At 36.6% G+C, this 15,473-nt stretch overlaps 1 protein-coding gene across 3 annotated transcripts in view; it reads left to right on the top strand.

Annotated features, from left to right (window-relative positions):
• Positions 1 to 15,473, top strand: part of LOC140743269 (glutamine synthetase 2 cytoplasmic) — an 87,810-nt gene that overhangs the window by 26,916 nt on the left and 45,421 nt on the right. The window contains exon 1 of one of the 3 annotated variants that reach the window (XM_073074423.1): positions 14,179 to 14,188. The exons of the other annotated variants lie outside the window; for them this stretch is intronic. The gene's annotated coding sequence lies outside the window, so the exon portion shown is untranslated. Of the gene's footprint in view, positions 1 to 14,178; positions 14,189 to 15,473 lie in introns of those variants that run through there. 3 annotated transcript variants of the gene reach the window in all.

Here is a 15,473-nt window from a genome sequence, read left to right as displayed (position 1 = left end):
CTTCAACGTTCCTGAATAGCTCTATCAAGGTGGCTTTGTCTGCTGATAACTATTTGTTCATTATTAATAGTGTTTTGTTAAAGGTATCTACTGGTATCGGAAAATCAAGTTATAAAGTTAGGATAAAGTTAGCTTGCACAGTCATACTTTGAAACATGTTTGTACTGGAGTGTTCTGAAACAGCTTTCACCTGTTTTGGTGCAATGTTATTAAACTAAAATCGTTAAAGTTCGCGCAATTTTTTAAGGTAGAACACTTTGTCGATCGGCTCTGGCGGCACCACCGCCTCACCTATTTCTACCTCATAACAGCAGTGTAAACGTGTTACACTGCTGTTATGAGGTTCTGCTTTGAAGGACGTGGTAAAGGAGGCATAGTATTCTAAGGCGTTCCAATTTAGTCTTCAGGGGTAGCGGCGCATATGTGGCCGACCTTAGGTAGGAACATCTAATCCTATCTGGGGTTGATTACAGATGTCCATGTAAATTTCACTATTCACGTTCGTCTTGCTTTTAAATACCATGCAAGATAAATTAGTAAGAACCATGAGTCACAAAACATTAAACAATTATAAAATAACAAACTGCGCGCAACTTCAATTACTAGGAAAAATTCAACGTAAACAAACCATTAATTATTAATATTTACACGTGATAAAGATGTAAATACGTAATGATAGCATTTTTGGTTCTTTTTTGTTCACGAGGGGGAAACCTTAAAAAATACCCGACGCGGTAAGGAGCGTTGCCGAGATATGTGGAATTTTACCGCACTATGCGACCACACATATCGTCGTTCTTCCCGGGGTCGAATGCTGGACGGTTCGAGCTCCCGCTCTTGCCGCCCGCAACCCCGGAAGCCCCATTTTAGTAGCTTCTTATGATAGGCAGGAAATACCGTAGCCCTATTCTAGTCCCGGGACTACAGAAACAACATAATGATAGCCTAGTAGTTAAAACACGACAGGACAATCGGGTTTGAGGTCCCAGCCCCGGGCAGGCACCGGGGATTTTCAAAGTTATGTGGATTTTAGAAAATAATTATTACGTGCTATAACGGCGAAGGAAAATATCATGAGGATATTACGCCTAAGAACTCTTAAAAAATTGGCCAAGTGCGAGTCGATCTCGAACGCGGAGGGTTCCTTAAGCATCTTTCATTTATTTTTCATTTTTAGATCATATTCTGTAAAAAAATGTGTCTATTACGGTTCAAGAGGGCCCTGTGACAGATGCACCGACAAGGGAGGCTTAGTAGCTAATAGGGTTCCGTTTTTAAATTATTATCCTTAAGGTACGGGACCCTAATATACCTAACGTATAACTATACGTTCACATTAAATTATTTAGTAATCTTCAAAATGCTAATCTTAGATCGATTGGCACACCACATAGTACCTAACTTGTCTAAACAATGTCGTGTGGTTAGTTGACTAAATATGGTAATGTGGAGTGCCACATTCAAATCCAATAGCATCGGAGTGAATCAATAAGACCATTGACCTTACCTCACCTTCCATTTGCATACATGTGACGTGAAACTTACGAAATGTAATGTGTCCCGCTAATTAGATCTTCAAACTTGCCATACTCACTATACCGGTCTGATAAGTCGAGGGATTCAAGTTCATTCTCCGGTCATGTAAATAATTCTGTTCTGTTCTGGGTCTGGGTGTTTTGGTTTGTGCCCGTGGTACCCATAGGTAAGTATAAATATCTCAACGCCTTGTAATTGAAGGAAGCCATTAAATTACTTAATCGGCTGACAAATGTGTCAGCCATTCAATAGCTGTCATGGTGTAATTTACACGGAACAATGCCGACATGTGCAGTTAGGTGGTGCAAAAGCACGAAATCGAAGAAAAACTGCGGAGAATCGAACTATCGTTTCACTCGTAAATGATCTAAAAACTACATTTTTTAAATATTTTTCAAACACGAAAATACATGACAGTGACAATTTCGATTGTCAAAACTGGTAACTATTTTCTTGTTAGGAGTGAATAATCTTTACTAATCAATGGTGGTACCAGAAAGCGTTAAAACGGAGTTACTCGACGCGATTTTCAATTGCATGCTAAAGATTGTCACGTAAGGAAAAAGCGTTATGTTCCCACTATGTAATTTTTCGATTTCTTTCTATAATATGCGAATATGGACTTGCGTGCTGATATTAAGATTATGCGATGTATATTATATGTGTTAGTATTAAGTAGATGACCATCATGCGCGGCCGTATGTAAAACCTCAATACTGAAATCGTACCAATGTGTTTAAAAATATTTATTATAGTTTCACACTGTATGCTGTTTTGTGTAATTATTCATTATACTAATTATAAGATGGTAGAATCTGTGGTTCACCACCGACACGCCTATTTCTGCCTCATAACAGCAGTGTTAAGCGCTTGCTGTGTTCTGGTAAGAGTGGTAAGGGAGACATATTTTTTCAAAGCATTCGAGCTTAGTCCTCAGGGGTAGCGGTGCTTCTATGGCCGACCCTAAGGAAATGTGGTCTTGTACTTAACAACAGATGGACTGCATGCTCGTCTGCTACTTCTATATTATATATATAAAAATACTAATTAATCATTTATTTGTTCCAGGTACGTAAATAAGAAGTTCTGGAAGTTGAAAGCTCTCGTAAGTCCTGCATGAACTCACTAAGCTAACGAGAAACGGCTTGTATGTACGCGATTGCGAAAATCGCGTACATACAAGCCTACATACATACATAGCGGTCGAATACAGTACCTCCTTTTTGAAGTCGGTTAAAACATTTTAAATGAGATATCGATGACGTGGGATATATAAATAATTTTACCGTTATATTTTATCACCCCTATCGCCCACGCCACAAGGTTTTAGTGTGGGGACTACAGATGTGGATTACGGATAATCTCATTCTGCCTATATTCTGCTAGTATTAATTAATTAAACCTCGACACATATGTAGAGAATCTAGATATTTCTAATAAAAAACCTATTTAAATGTTATTATTTTCAGTCGGTCTAGTTTTGATTTCGAGGCGATTAAGACGTATTATACAGTTGGTTCTTTCTCACACCTTTTTATAAATAGATTCCTTATGTACCCTTCTCTTATTAATTTAATATATAGGAGTAGCAGACGAGCGTGCAGTCCAAGTGAAGGCAAGTGGCTACTGCCGTCAATGGACATTTGTAATCAACCCGAGATACGATTAAGATTAAATTCCTACCTGAGGTCGTCGTAAGTGCCGCTACCCCTGACGACGAATATGATTGCCTCAGAAAAGGATGTCTCCCTTACCACAAATTTCAAACCAAAAACTCTGCTGTTATTAGGCAGAAATCGGTGTGGCGGTGGTGCCACCGGAGTAGACTCACAGAAAGTTCTACCATTTTTAATAAGCTATAATACTATAATAATGGTAGATGTTGTAGACCAGATTAAGACCTTATTCCCCTCTGAAAAAAGTACGCCTTCACTATTAGACACTACAGCACTGATTATGGAGAGCAAGCATTCAGAAAGACAGATCCGGCCAGTACCGAGCCATCCTGATTAATAGTCTAGTACTATCCATTATCCAATCATTGAAGTAGGAAGAGAGTTGTACAACCTTTTAATTAAGATCCTACGAACGACCCCGGACGCATTCATCCGACCGTACATACATACAATCCATACAGGATGTAGGAATACCATTCAAACATCGCAACTGAATGAAAGGCAATTCACAATTTGATGAAATATTTTTTTTCATAAACCTATAGGATGTAGTCGAGCTGAATACAGCTTCCGTCTATTTGTGTCACGAAACTCGCATTCAATGGATTAGCCCCAGGGCTGTAGCTAGACTCGAATTTGAAGTAGGGCAGCATTGGTTACAGGTAAGGCGGAAGTAAAAAAAATATTATAATCGATCTGCCCTCAAAGCTCGGGCTCCTAAATCGATCACCTAAAGTGATATAAATTCAATAGCTATTCGTAGACAAATGATTTATGAGACAGATCATAAGCATGGATCTAAGAACTATTAAATCCTCAATGATGAAGAACTAGCGAATAAAATTGTTGAACTTCCAGATTTGGATGTAGAGATCCACGTCTGAATGAGAGTGAGGTAATAATTAATTGTTGGGTGGGGTGATACGAGTAAATACATACGACTAAAATACCATTTAGATTATATTATTTCTCCAAACTTATTACAATAATTAACAAGATAATAAAAATATTTAAAACAGCTGAATTTTACGATTTGCCATGTTATTAAAAATGCGAAGAACTTCGTTCAGATCAACTGACTTTGTTCTCTTTTTCTCAAAGGCCAAAAATACCATACCAACCATTCTCTCGTGACCCATTAAGAGCCTTTGAGGTCTATTAATTGCAGTTAAAGTTGAAAACGTAGATTCGCATACCGCAGTGCTACATCCTATTGTCGCCACAGACGCAAAAAGTTCATATGTATCTTTGAACGCCTCTCCTTGCCTGTACAATATTTGCAATGTATTTTCCTTTTTATCCTCTTTACGACTCAAGTAAGCCTTGACCACACTAGCCTCTTCCCAATGGCTTCCCCTGGAATTTTCAGACATCGTTGTCCGCAAAACCTTCTTTGTAATTCAGCAATTAGTATGTCCAACGTTTCGAAATACTCAGACTTAAATGGCTCGTCGTTCTCTTCTATATTTTGTTTGGCGGAGGAATTGGATGGGCCGTACGTCAAATAGTCATTCATTCGATTTGGTATTTTTACTTGCCTTTTCTTGGTCTGTGTCCTATTTTCAGATTCGCCGCAGTCGTTGTTTGTTAAAGACTTAGCTTCTTCCAAAGTTTGATTATACATTTGATTTGATCTTAATTTTATAATTTCATCTTCGATATATTTTATGATTGTTATGGCGTCTTTCAATCCTGCGCTTCGGGCTTGCAAAGCAGCGTCTGCAGGTTGCAGCGTGGATAATACTTTTTTAGCCACAACCATGGCCACTCGGAATTTCAGATCAAGCATAACTTTTTAATACCGATATTTTTGGCGACGTCATCACCATTGAATCTGCCATTTTTAATTTCTTTCAAAGTCTGCAAAATCGATGAATATTTGTCGTATACAACTTTTGTAACTGCCAAATGTCCAGACCAGCGTTGTTCGAGGAGTCGGCCAATCCTTTTTCCACCATATAAGACCACCATATAAGATCTTGCCATGATGAAAGAATTCATGTAACATGATGCATTGGTAAAAAAATAAACGGATGAAATTCATTTCTGAGATAGTTCTGATGACTATTAAGTGCAAGCGATGGTTATAGCAGTAGACGTAAGGAATTTTTCGGCCCAATTTGTTTTCTATTCTCGTTGCAACTCCTGAAACTTTCCCACTCATTTGGACTCACACTTGCACCATCATAGCATTGGCTAAGCATACAAGACGGGTCAATGTTATTTTCTGTAAGAGTATTTAACGTTAATTCCGTGAAGGTTTCTGCATCAAGGTTTTCAGTAGTCTTAACCATCAGCAACGACTCATTGACGACACCATCCTTGACGTAACGTATTGCTAATGCAATATTTTCGCGGTTGTTTTTATCTCTCGTCCCATCTTCCATTAGAGTAAACCATTTCACGTCAGATTCATTGATATCTTTAACAATGGAACTTCGTACTGCTTGAACCATTGCTTGAATTATTTGATTTTGAATTTCAGGTGAACGATAGGTTGCGTTTTGTGGTATATGAGTGAGAACCTCGTTCAAATTTGGATCTTTCATACATGTGTATTCAAATAAATTCTGAAACAATCCTTTTTCTTTTTCTTCTTCTAAAATATAATTTCCACGCAAGGCTAATTCGTTGACAATTAGAAACTGTATTACTTCAATGATAGACTTCACGTAATACTTATATCTTTCTAATACACTTTGATTTATCAATGTTTTAACACTGCTAGATGTAGATTTTCTTTGTAATTTCTCCTGCCACATCGACATAGATTGAATATGAGAAATGGATTTTTCATGGTTTGGAAAACCAGTTTTAGAATCAGTGGCATTTTTCCAGTTTGTAAATCCTGTGGAAGTGTACGAAGTTTGTTTGCTTCCATGAGGTGAAAATTGCTGGCATGGATAGCAAAAAGCAGCATCTTTCTCGACAGAATACTGCAACCATTTATAACGCTTAAACCAATCAGAAACAAAGGCTCTGTTATGTTGTTTTGGATATGTGTCTAAAACAACTTGTTTTATTGGTTCTCCGATTTGTGCAATGTCAGAAGGAATACAATAGCTAACATTACCAACATGTGTTGACCAACCTGCTGCCATGGAATTAGGAGTTGTGGTTGAATTTTGGGCTTCCGACTGTTTGGAGCAGTGAGTTTCTTCGTGGTCAATTTGCTCTTCAATTCTTCGTTTTCTTTCCAAAGAAATTCCGTATGTCCATCGCAAAATCAATGAATTTTCAATTTATAACAATAAAAATAACAATTGTATCGATTTTTCACTTAAAACACTCTTTGCAGTATACTTTACTTAACCAAAGTACAAACAATCAATGTCATCGTGAATAGGGTATGGTTTACGCTTATCTTAATTTAAAAGAGGATTTCCCGTACTATAGATTTCAATATAGCCCAATCGCAATTCCATATGGTACGGGGAATCCCCGCGGCATCTTTAGATATTAGATCCATCGTTTCACGTGATGGCGCTTCATATGCCATCTATGATCAGAGCAAAGAATTACTAAAATATGAAATGAATGTTGCAAACCACAGTATGATCGGAAAGTTTATAGACCTACTGTTATATTTTTTAAATGTCAAACTATGAACAAACAATTTAATTATAATAATTTATCTTAATTTTTGGTATTTTTAAGGTAGGGCATTGTGATTTCAAGGTAGGGCATTGCCCCACAATGCCCCCCCTTAGCTACAGCCATGATTAGCCCGAATTTTTTACACAAAATTTTAATTCGAAATAAAATGAAATCTAAATTCTATTTTATTATATTTCTAAATGTATGTTCATAATACATTACACAATTTACACAGAGTACAAGGTACAGGTTGTATGAAATGTGCGTTCATATGCTTTCCAATTATAATTGGAACATTTATAGCCAACAACATAAACAATGTATACTTCTTTTCACAGAAAATCGCGTAATATACCTATCTACATGACAGCTGGACATCAAAGCATTTATCATAGTGATGTGTCACAATTTAAACACTAGACAATACTAATTAGTGTTTATGTTATAGAATAACAATGAAATGCTAAGTGCTAGCGCCGTATCACGTTGCTTGGACACACGCCTTTTGCATTACTGGCACATAATTAACTTAATAAACAATTGAACAATTGAAGGTGGTAGAACCCTTTGTGGTTCGACTCCGGTGGCACCACCGCCACACCTATTTCTACCTAATAACAGCAGTGTTAGGCGCTGCTGTGTTCCGGTTTGAAGGGTGTGGTAAGGGAGACAGACTTTTCCGAGGCGTTCCAGCTTAGTCCTCAGGGATAGCGGCGCATCTGTGGCCGACCTCAGGTAGCAATATCTAATCCCATCTGGGGTTGATTACAGATGTCCATGGGCGGCAGTAGCCACTTACCATCAGGTGGACTGCATGCTCGTCTGCTACTCTTATATTATAAAAAAAATAATGAACGAGTTGGTAATTCAACACGAACAATAGAAGATACGTTGTGAAGTCGTTTAACCGCTAATTTGTTTTATATCGCTGCACACGAATGCGAAATTCATCCTTAAATAAAAATCCGTCTGTGATTTCGTAACTACCTTTTCAAACCTTGTTTTCACTATTTCCACGTTAGTGGTGGTTTGGAGGGATGTATAGGAGAGAGACTTACGAAGCGTTCCATTTTAGTTCTCAGAGGCATCACATCAGAGGAATAACATCTTTGGCCGACCTTAGGCAGAATTTTAGTCAACCTGGGTTTTATTATGGATATCCAAAGGCAGCAGTTGTCAGAATAACGTAGACACATTCGTTTTATACTTCTGTAATTTAATAAAAATCAAGTGTGGATACGTTTTAACCAAAAATATAACCTCTATATACTTAAAATCGTATAATTCATCAATTCGTACAGGCAGACCCGCGTGTCTTATCTAGTATAATATAAAACAATGCAAATTGTTTGTCCATTCATCAGTCACACGTCCAGAGGAAGATTTATACGGAAAACGTGGAAATATATTTAAAGTTAAATGAATTTTATTGTATTTTTTGACGCGAGCAAAACATAAAAATGTCAAGTTGGTTTGTAAACGAATTATTTTTTATTAGCGACCAAATTGAATCATGTTTTGCAGCCGATATGCATATGCAATTATGTTACTGAAGAGTAATTAATAGGTACGCCAAGTGCGTATTGGTAGACATTTGAGATTTTTGTTTTTATAAATCTTTCAGGTATGCAGGTTTCCTCACAATGTTTTCCTTCACCGTTTAGCAAGTGATAATTAATTTCTAATACGCACATAACTTTGAAAAATCAGAGGTGCGTGCCTGGGATTTGAACCTCGGACCCCTCAATCGAGAGGCCGAGTTTCTTAAACACCATACCACCACCATTTTATGACCACCAATAAAACAACCTTATTAGGTATATTATATTACCCAGTATAAAATGAACTGTAATCATCAACTTAATATTCTGTTTTGTATCTGACTGAGGAAGGTAACATTCATAGCGTATGTGTGTTTGTTTGAATGCATGTCCCATTACTTGGCAAGCCCAAACGGCTTGACAGATATTAACATATTTGGTGTCATCGAATTGTGTGGTTCTAAATTATAGGAGTGACATAGACTATATTTGAAAGCAATCGGTGCATTTTACTGCGGTACATAACTATTCTCTCATAGACGATTGCCAATAGAATCATTCTAAGATTAAAAATATCAAGCACAATCTTTTTCCTCTGAATTGAATTATTATTTTAATAACTTAAATTATTTTCTAGTTTTTATTTCGATTAGCAATAAAAGCGTGCTTTTTTTTGTTTTTTTTTAAACGAATATTTACTTACATTCATATTATTTCTTATGTACGTAGTTAAGAATAATCATTGTTATTGAATCGTTAAATAAAAAAATATTATCAATTCGTGGTACTTGTCTACTCTTGACCCAATTAACAGGGCAGCATCCAAAAATGTTTTACATATCATTTTAACATTGTAGTAACTTCAAAGGTTATGACTACATAAAGGGCGTGAAGGCCATTGGCATGCCACGTAATCATAACATGTGTCAACTTTATTCTATTTATATTTGTACACCTATACCTACATAAGCATAGAATCTACACATAGATACACGCCTGTCACAAAGAGTATTACCTATGTTATTATAACCGTTTCCTACAAAGGAATCGTTAATTGGATGTAATTAAATGAAAAGGATCGAACTCACACAAATATTGCTTTGAGTTATTTAAAATCAAATTTAATAAATAAAATTGAATTCTTGGCATAGGTTATGTAAATATTGAATTTTAATTGTATTCTCTTCGTGATATTAAAGGTATAAAATTCAAATTCAGCTTCCATAACTTTGTACAAAACTCCGAAATTAGTGGATAAAAAATTAGTTTCTTTTTTAAATTATTTACATCAAAGTTTTAACAGCGGCAATCTCTAGCGTTTTTTATGCATTGCGTAGCACACTTATCATATAATTGTAAAAATCAATTATTTATAATTATGTGACAAATTACTATAATTATTGTACATCACATTGTTTACTCACGCACATTAATGAATACCAAGCGAAACTGAGCCACAAAAAAGTGTACGTGGGTATCTTACTTATGGGTGTGAATTTAATTACACCATTACACATCTTTTAATCATACATTTACACACACCATTATTCAAGCAATTTTCTTTACTTATTTTTAAATATGATAATACACGTTTCTTGACATGCGTGTTTATACGCAATTGCAATCGATTTAAACGCACATGCACACTTTTCCTGTGGACACTGCAGTGGCATAACTCGTATATGCGAATGGGACACACATACGGACAAAAGCACGCGCGACAGGAAAAGCGAACTTGTTACGTGACAATGCCACGCGTGTTCAAATTTCACTCACAGTTACGTTCTAATGCATTTTACTTCATTTTATTCATGGAAAAATTAAAAGATAACTCCTTTTTAGGTCGCTTAGAAACATTTATATACTGGCACTGTAACATACATAATAATTCTGTATGTAAAGTGTGTCGTAGTTTTATCACCCGTTGAGATGTAATTGACGGCGCATTAAGTATGCATGGCGTATAAAATTTACATTCATATTACACATATATTACGCGTTTTTATTTACATAATTCATGATCTATTTACAAACTATTTTGTTTACTTTTGTACACCTAGTATGCGTGTATCCTTATGCTCGGGTAAAAGGGAGGGAACCACCCTTATGAATTATAACGACTACATTCGCCAACGCTGTTGAAAGTGAAGTTCTAAGAACATACAGGGGTTCAAAAGGTTCTTGTTATTGTAAGTTTGCATTAGAAAATACTATTTCGGAAGCTACTCTGGCACCTTGTACATAGATAGATAGATGGATAGATTGCTTCAGAAAATGAATCATTCAGTTCGGGTAGGAAATGGATTGGTGACCATCAGTGACTTTTTTATTTATTTATTCGTTAATGCTCACTGACATACTGTTACCTATTACATAATGTTAAATGATTGAATAATACTATTTATTTTATTTTTCTATTTATCATTGTCAAGGATTATAAGATGCATAAAGGTACCTTATTTGTTTTCATTTAATAGATGATACATTATACGTACTTGGTCATCGCACGTTATATGAATTAACTCAGTTAGTCATCTCTCGTTACGTAAATAAATAAGTACCATCGTATAAAATAGTAAATATTCTGCGCCGTGATAATACCGGTCGTGATAAATAGTTCGCTATTAATATTTTTACACATCATCAACCCATCACTGTCCCACTGCTGTACCCTTACCATGAGTTTTTATGTGTCGACAAATATGACTGTTTTGGTATTTGTTTACGTATTGGCCCATACTATTTCCAGGTTCCGACACAATCCGCTAGGGGCGCTGATTGGAAATAGTATGGGCCAATACGTAAACAAATACCAAAACAGTCATATTTGTCGACACGTAAAAACTCATGGTAAGGGTACTGGTCACGGGTCTCCTCTCATAATGAGAAGGATTAGGCCATAGTCCACCGCGCTACCCAAGTGCGTATTGATAGACTTCGCATACCTGAGTTTTTTTTTTATATAAATCTCTCAGGTATGCAGGTTTCCTCACGATGTTTTTCTTCACCGTTTAAGCAAGTAATAATTAATTTCTAATACGCACATAACTTTGTAAAATCAGAGGTGCCTGGGATTTGAACCTCGGACCCCTCGATCAAGAGGCCGAGTTTCTTAACCACTAGGCTATCACTTGCTTTATTTTCAGCGATATTTTTACACACAATACTCAATTATTATTTATAATTGTTGTTTTTATGTTATAGTATACAGTCGGGGCGGATTTTGAACTTAATTAAAGAAGTACTTTATTACGGTGCGAGTAAGTAGGTTAAGCCCCACCAAAGCGGTTTCTTGTATGGCGAACCCCATTTATTTTCAAGCTTTTTTTTTATTTTTTACTCTGTAAAAATTAAGTACTTATCTATCAAATACGGTTCAAGAGTTAGACGGTGTGACAAACGGAAAAACAGACAGCGGAGGCTTAGTAATAGGATTCCGTTTTACCCTTTATGTACGGAATCCTAAAAAGTTACCGAAATAAAAAAAAAGTAAAACAAATCATGAAACCAAGCGCTAGTAAGAATACCGCTTTTGTTCGCAAACTCCATCGTATAACGATATTATATATATTTAACGCATTTTTCTAGCAATTTTAACGCAATTTTTTTTCGCAAATACACGACTTTTCTGTTACTTAGCCTATTATTATTCTAGAAATATGTACGGTTACTATTAAATTAAAAAATGTCACATTAAAGTGGCCATTCTAACTTATAATACTAAGCATACATAGCATACATACCTATAAGAAAATTATGTATACTTACTTAACCAATGCATAATTTAAATCAACGTAAAGTCGCGTGCCGAAGCTAGTACATAGAATTAATTATCCATTGTATTAAACCGGTATAGGCTCTGTTAATCAGCTTATCACTAACTAAGCTTACCGATTCAGGTTGATACAATTAATCCTATCTATTGCACTCCAGCGATTCTCTATGGTCAAGATCAAGTTCACGTGCTAATTAATATGCCCATGACCGACATGGCCACTATTGTTTAAGGGATATACAGCCGCGAATGTAGCATAAGATTTTGAGAGGGATCTCAGTGGAAATTTGATTAAATTAGACCACTTTTTCGAACTTTATAAATTTAATATTTATTGTACAATCCGGCATATCCTCCCCGCTGCAGAGCAATCCATGCAGGGTTCCCACACGAAAAAAAAACTGACCAAGTGAGAGTCGGACTCGACGGTTTGGGGGTAGGAGGGTCAAGTCCCCTGTGATCCCCTGAGACCGCGCCTGGCGATGTATATCGCCGCCTTGTCTCTTAAGCTACTGAGTACTTGCTTACTATGCCGCTCGGGTGACTTATTATATTTGTTGTTTGAGTGGCAGACGTGCGGCACATGCTTTTCGAAAAATTTGTCAACTCTTCATTGGTCCACCAGCACGACGGTCGCGATGACCACCGCAAAAGTTCTCAAGCGACAGTAGCTTCGGCTGTATCTTACTCCCGTTTATTTATAGACAAGTTTCCTTCGGGAAAAGCACTTAGCTGTCAATTTCAACCGAGAGTACCAATTCTGTCAAATTATAAAATTCGACAATTTTTATTCAGCCACTTAAAAACGAATTATCGAAGTTTCGGCTGCTCTAGTAATATTTTAAATTTATGCAATAAGATGACACTTGCGATTGGATAAACGTAAAAGACTTAACCAACTTTAATCCTATTATACGGGTGTTACTTTCTAATACTGTACCCTCAGTATGAGATTTTACGTTTTTAAAAATGACTGTCTTGGTATTTGTTTACGTATTTGCCCATACATTCTAAATCAGCGCCCCTAGCGGATTGTATCAGAACTGATTGGAAATATATGGGAAATACGTAAACAAAAACAAAAACTGTCACTTATGTCAAATTGTAAAAACTCATACTAAGGGTACTGTTAACAAACTTGTTACAACGAATGTAAACTAGTTAGCTAAAGGAACCCTTTTAAAGAAATATCCAGTTCTCGAGCTCGACTACTACGAGTACATCGATACGACTGCAGTAATAAGAAACTGCCTATGCATGGAATACGGCAAGCGTTAAATTACGTCCAATGGCGGCGCCCGTAATAATACGTTTTATTTTCTCTGATCATGTATTTTTTACTTTATGCATGATTCTAAATATTTTCCGGATAGTTTTATTGTCGTCAACTGTACTGTTCCACTGCTGAGGGACTTAGGCCATTGTCCACCGAGCTGGCCAAGTGCAGATCGTTTGACTTTTTGCAACCTTGAGAACTTTTTTGGAACTCTTAGATTTTCTGCGATTTTCCTTCACCAATTTGCAAGTGGCAAATGATTAGTTTCATTTTCAAATAGTATTAGAGTCATGCCTGAGCTCGATCATACGTGTTGCTACATGAAAGAATAAATTCGAACGACTTGTGTGTCTATTGTGTGAAGCATGAAGAGTTCTACTACTTTAAGGGTGCTTTTGCAGAGATATGAAAGGTACCTATTTCTGTAGTGTGGAGGACAGCTGATGCCCTAGCGACGCCAAATGAGAGACGTCTAATGTGTACAATTTTAGGGTTCCGTACCCAAAAGATAAAAACGGAACCTTATTACTAAGCCTCCGCTGTCTGTTCGCCTGTCACAGAGCTCTGTCTCTTAAATTGTAATAGTCAGACCCTTGATTTTTTTATTTGAATCTCAAGCTCCCTTTTGACCTCACTTCCCTCGCCCTTATCAATTTCCGGAACTTCATGGGTTTTATTAGGAAAGAAACAGTTACATTGGCGTCGTCATGTTGTAATTACTTTTTTATTATAATTGAATTGTTTCTAACACACTTCTAATTAACACTGAAAATCCAAACTTAAATCAGAATCAATAATAATAATAATAGATAAATATAACATAATATATGTATCATATGTACAACATGACAAATGTAAAAAGCGTAGAATCAAAATGTCAATTTATAAAGCATTCTCATTTATTAGGCGCAGAATTAAATTCCAAGCGCGACCTCGGACAACGTAATTACGTAACACTCGCTCACTTTGCATATCAAGTTAAAGAGCGCATAATAATACACGACACGATTATAACCTTTTTTATGTTACAGTTACAGTATTAAAATAAAAAAAGTCAGTGATAGTCTAGTGGTTAAGAAACTCGGCCTCTGGATGAGGGGTCCGAGGTTCAAATCCCAGGCACCTCTGATTATTCAAAGCTATGTGCGTATTAGAAATAATTGTCACTTGCTAAACGGTGAAGGAAACATCGTGAGGAAATCTGCATACATGAGATTTATAAAAAAAAATCTCTAAGGTATGTGAAGTCTATCAATTCGCACTTGGCCAGCGTGATGGACTATGGCCTAATCCTTCTCATTCTGAGATAAGACCAGTGTCCAGTGGGACGTTAATGGGTTGATGATGATGATGTTACAGTTACTTGCTTTTTGTTGCTTTTATATGTAGTCTACAACGCGCGCTTTAAGATTATCTTCTAGTGTAAGCTTATTAGCGTTCCTTACGCAAAGGGTAAAAATTGGCCATTGACTTAGAATTTTTTTGTCATCTTATATCTATGGGTAAGACACAATTTATTATGAAAGGCTAAGGTTACGCACTAAACGCGCGCGTTTAACCGCAAGTATGAAACAGCAAAAAAATGTAACTTGTCTCTTTCTATACAAGTGCACGCACTAGTGACTCTTTTCAGTGACTGTTTAACAAACGTAAATTGTTACACTTCGTTCGCGCGTTTTTTTGTGCCCTATAGTAAAAGTAGGGTGTGCACACATAGCGTTTAAACGCAGTCGGTTTTTTATTAATTTTCGATGGGCGAGTGATAAAACTAACGCCACAACACATGCTGTTCGCCAGAAATCCATGCTGATACTGAAATAAAATTAAGCTGAAAGCCAACCGCAGTGCGTGTTCGTATGTTTTTTTTTATAATATCGGAGTAGCAGACGAGCATACACTCCACCTGATGGTAAGTAGCTACTGCTGCCCATATACATCTGTAATCAACCCCAGATATGATTAGATATTCCTACCTGAGGTCGGCCACAGATGCGCCACTACCCCTGAGGACTAAGCTGGAACGCCTCGGAAAAGTCTGTCTCCCTTACCACACCCTTCAAACCGGAACACAG

The sequence above is a fragment of the Epargyreus clarus genome, unplaced genomic scaffold, assembly GCF_041222505.1.
Source record: "Epargyreus clarus isolate Ecla_fem2 unplaced genomic scaffold, WU_Ecla_fem_2.2 ptg000007l, whole genome shotgun sequence".
Taxonomy (NCBI): Eukaryota; Metazoa; Arthropoda; class Insecta; order Lepidoptera; family Hesperiidae; genus Epargyreus; species Epargyreus clarus.
This window is presented reverse-complemented; position numbering and strand designations above follow the sequence as displayed.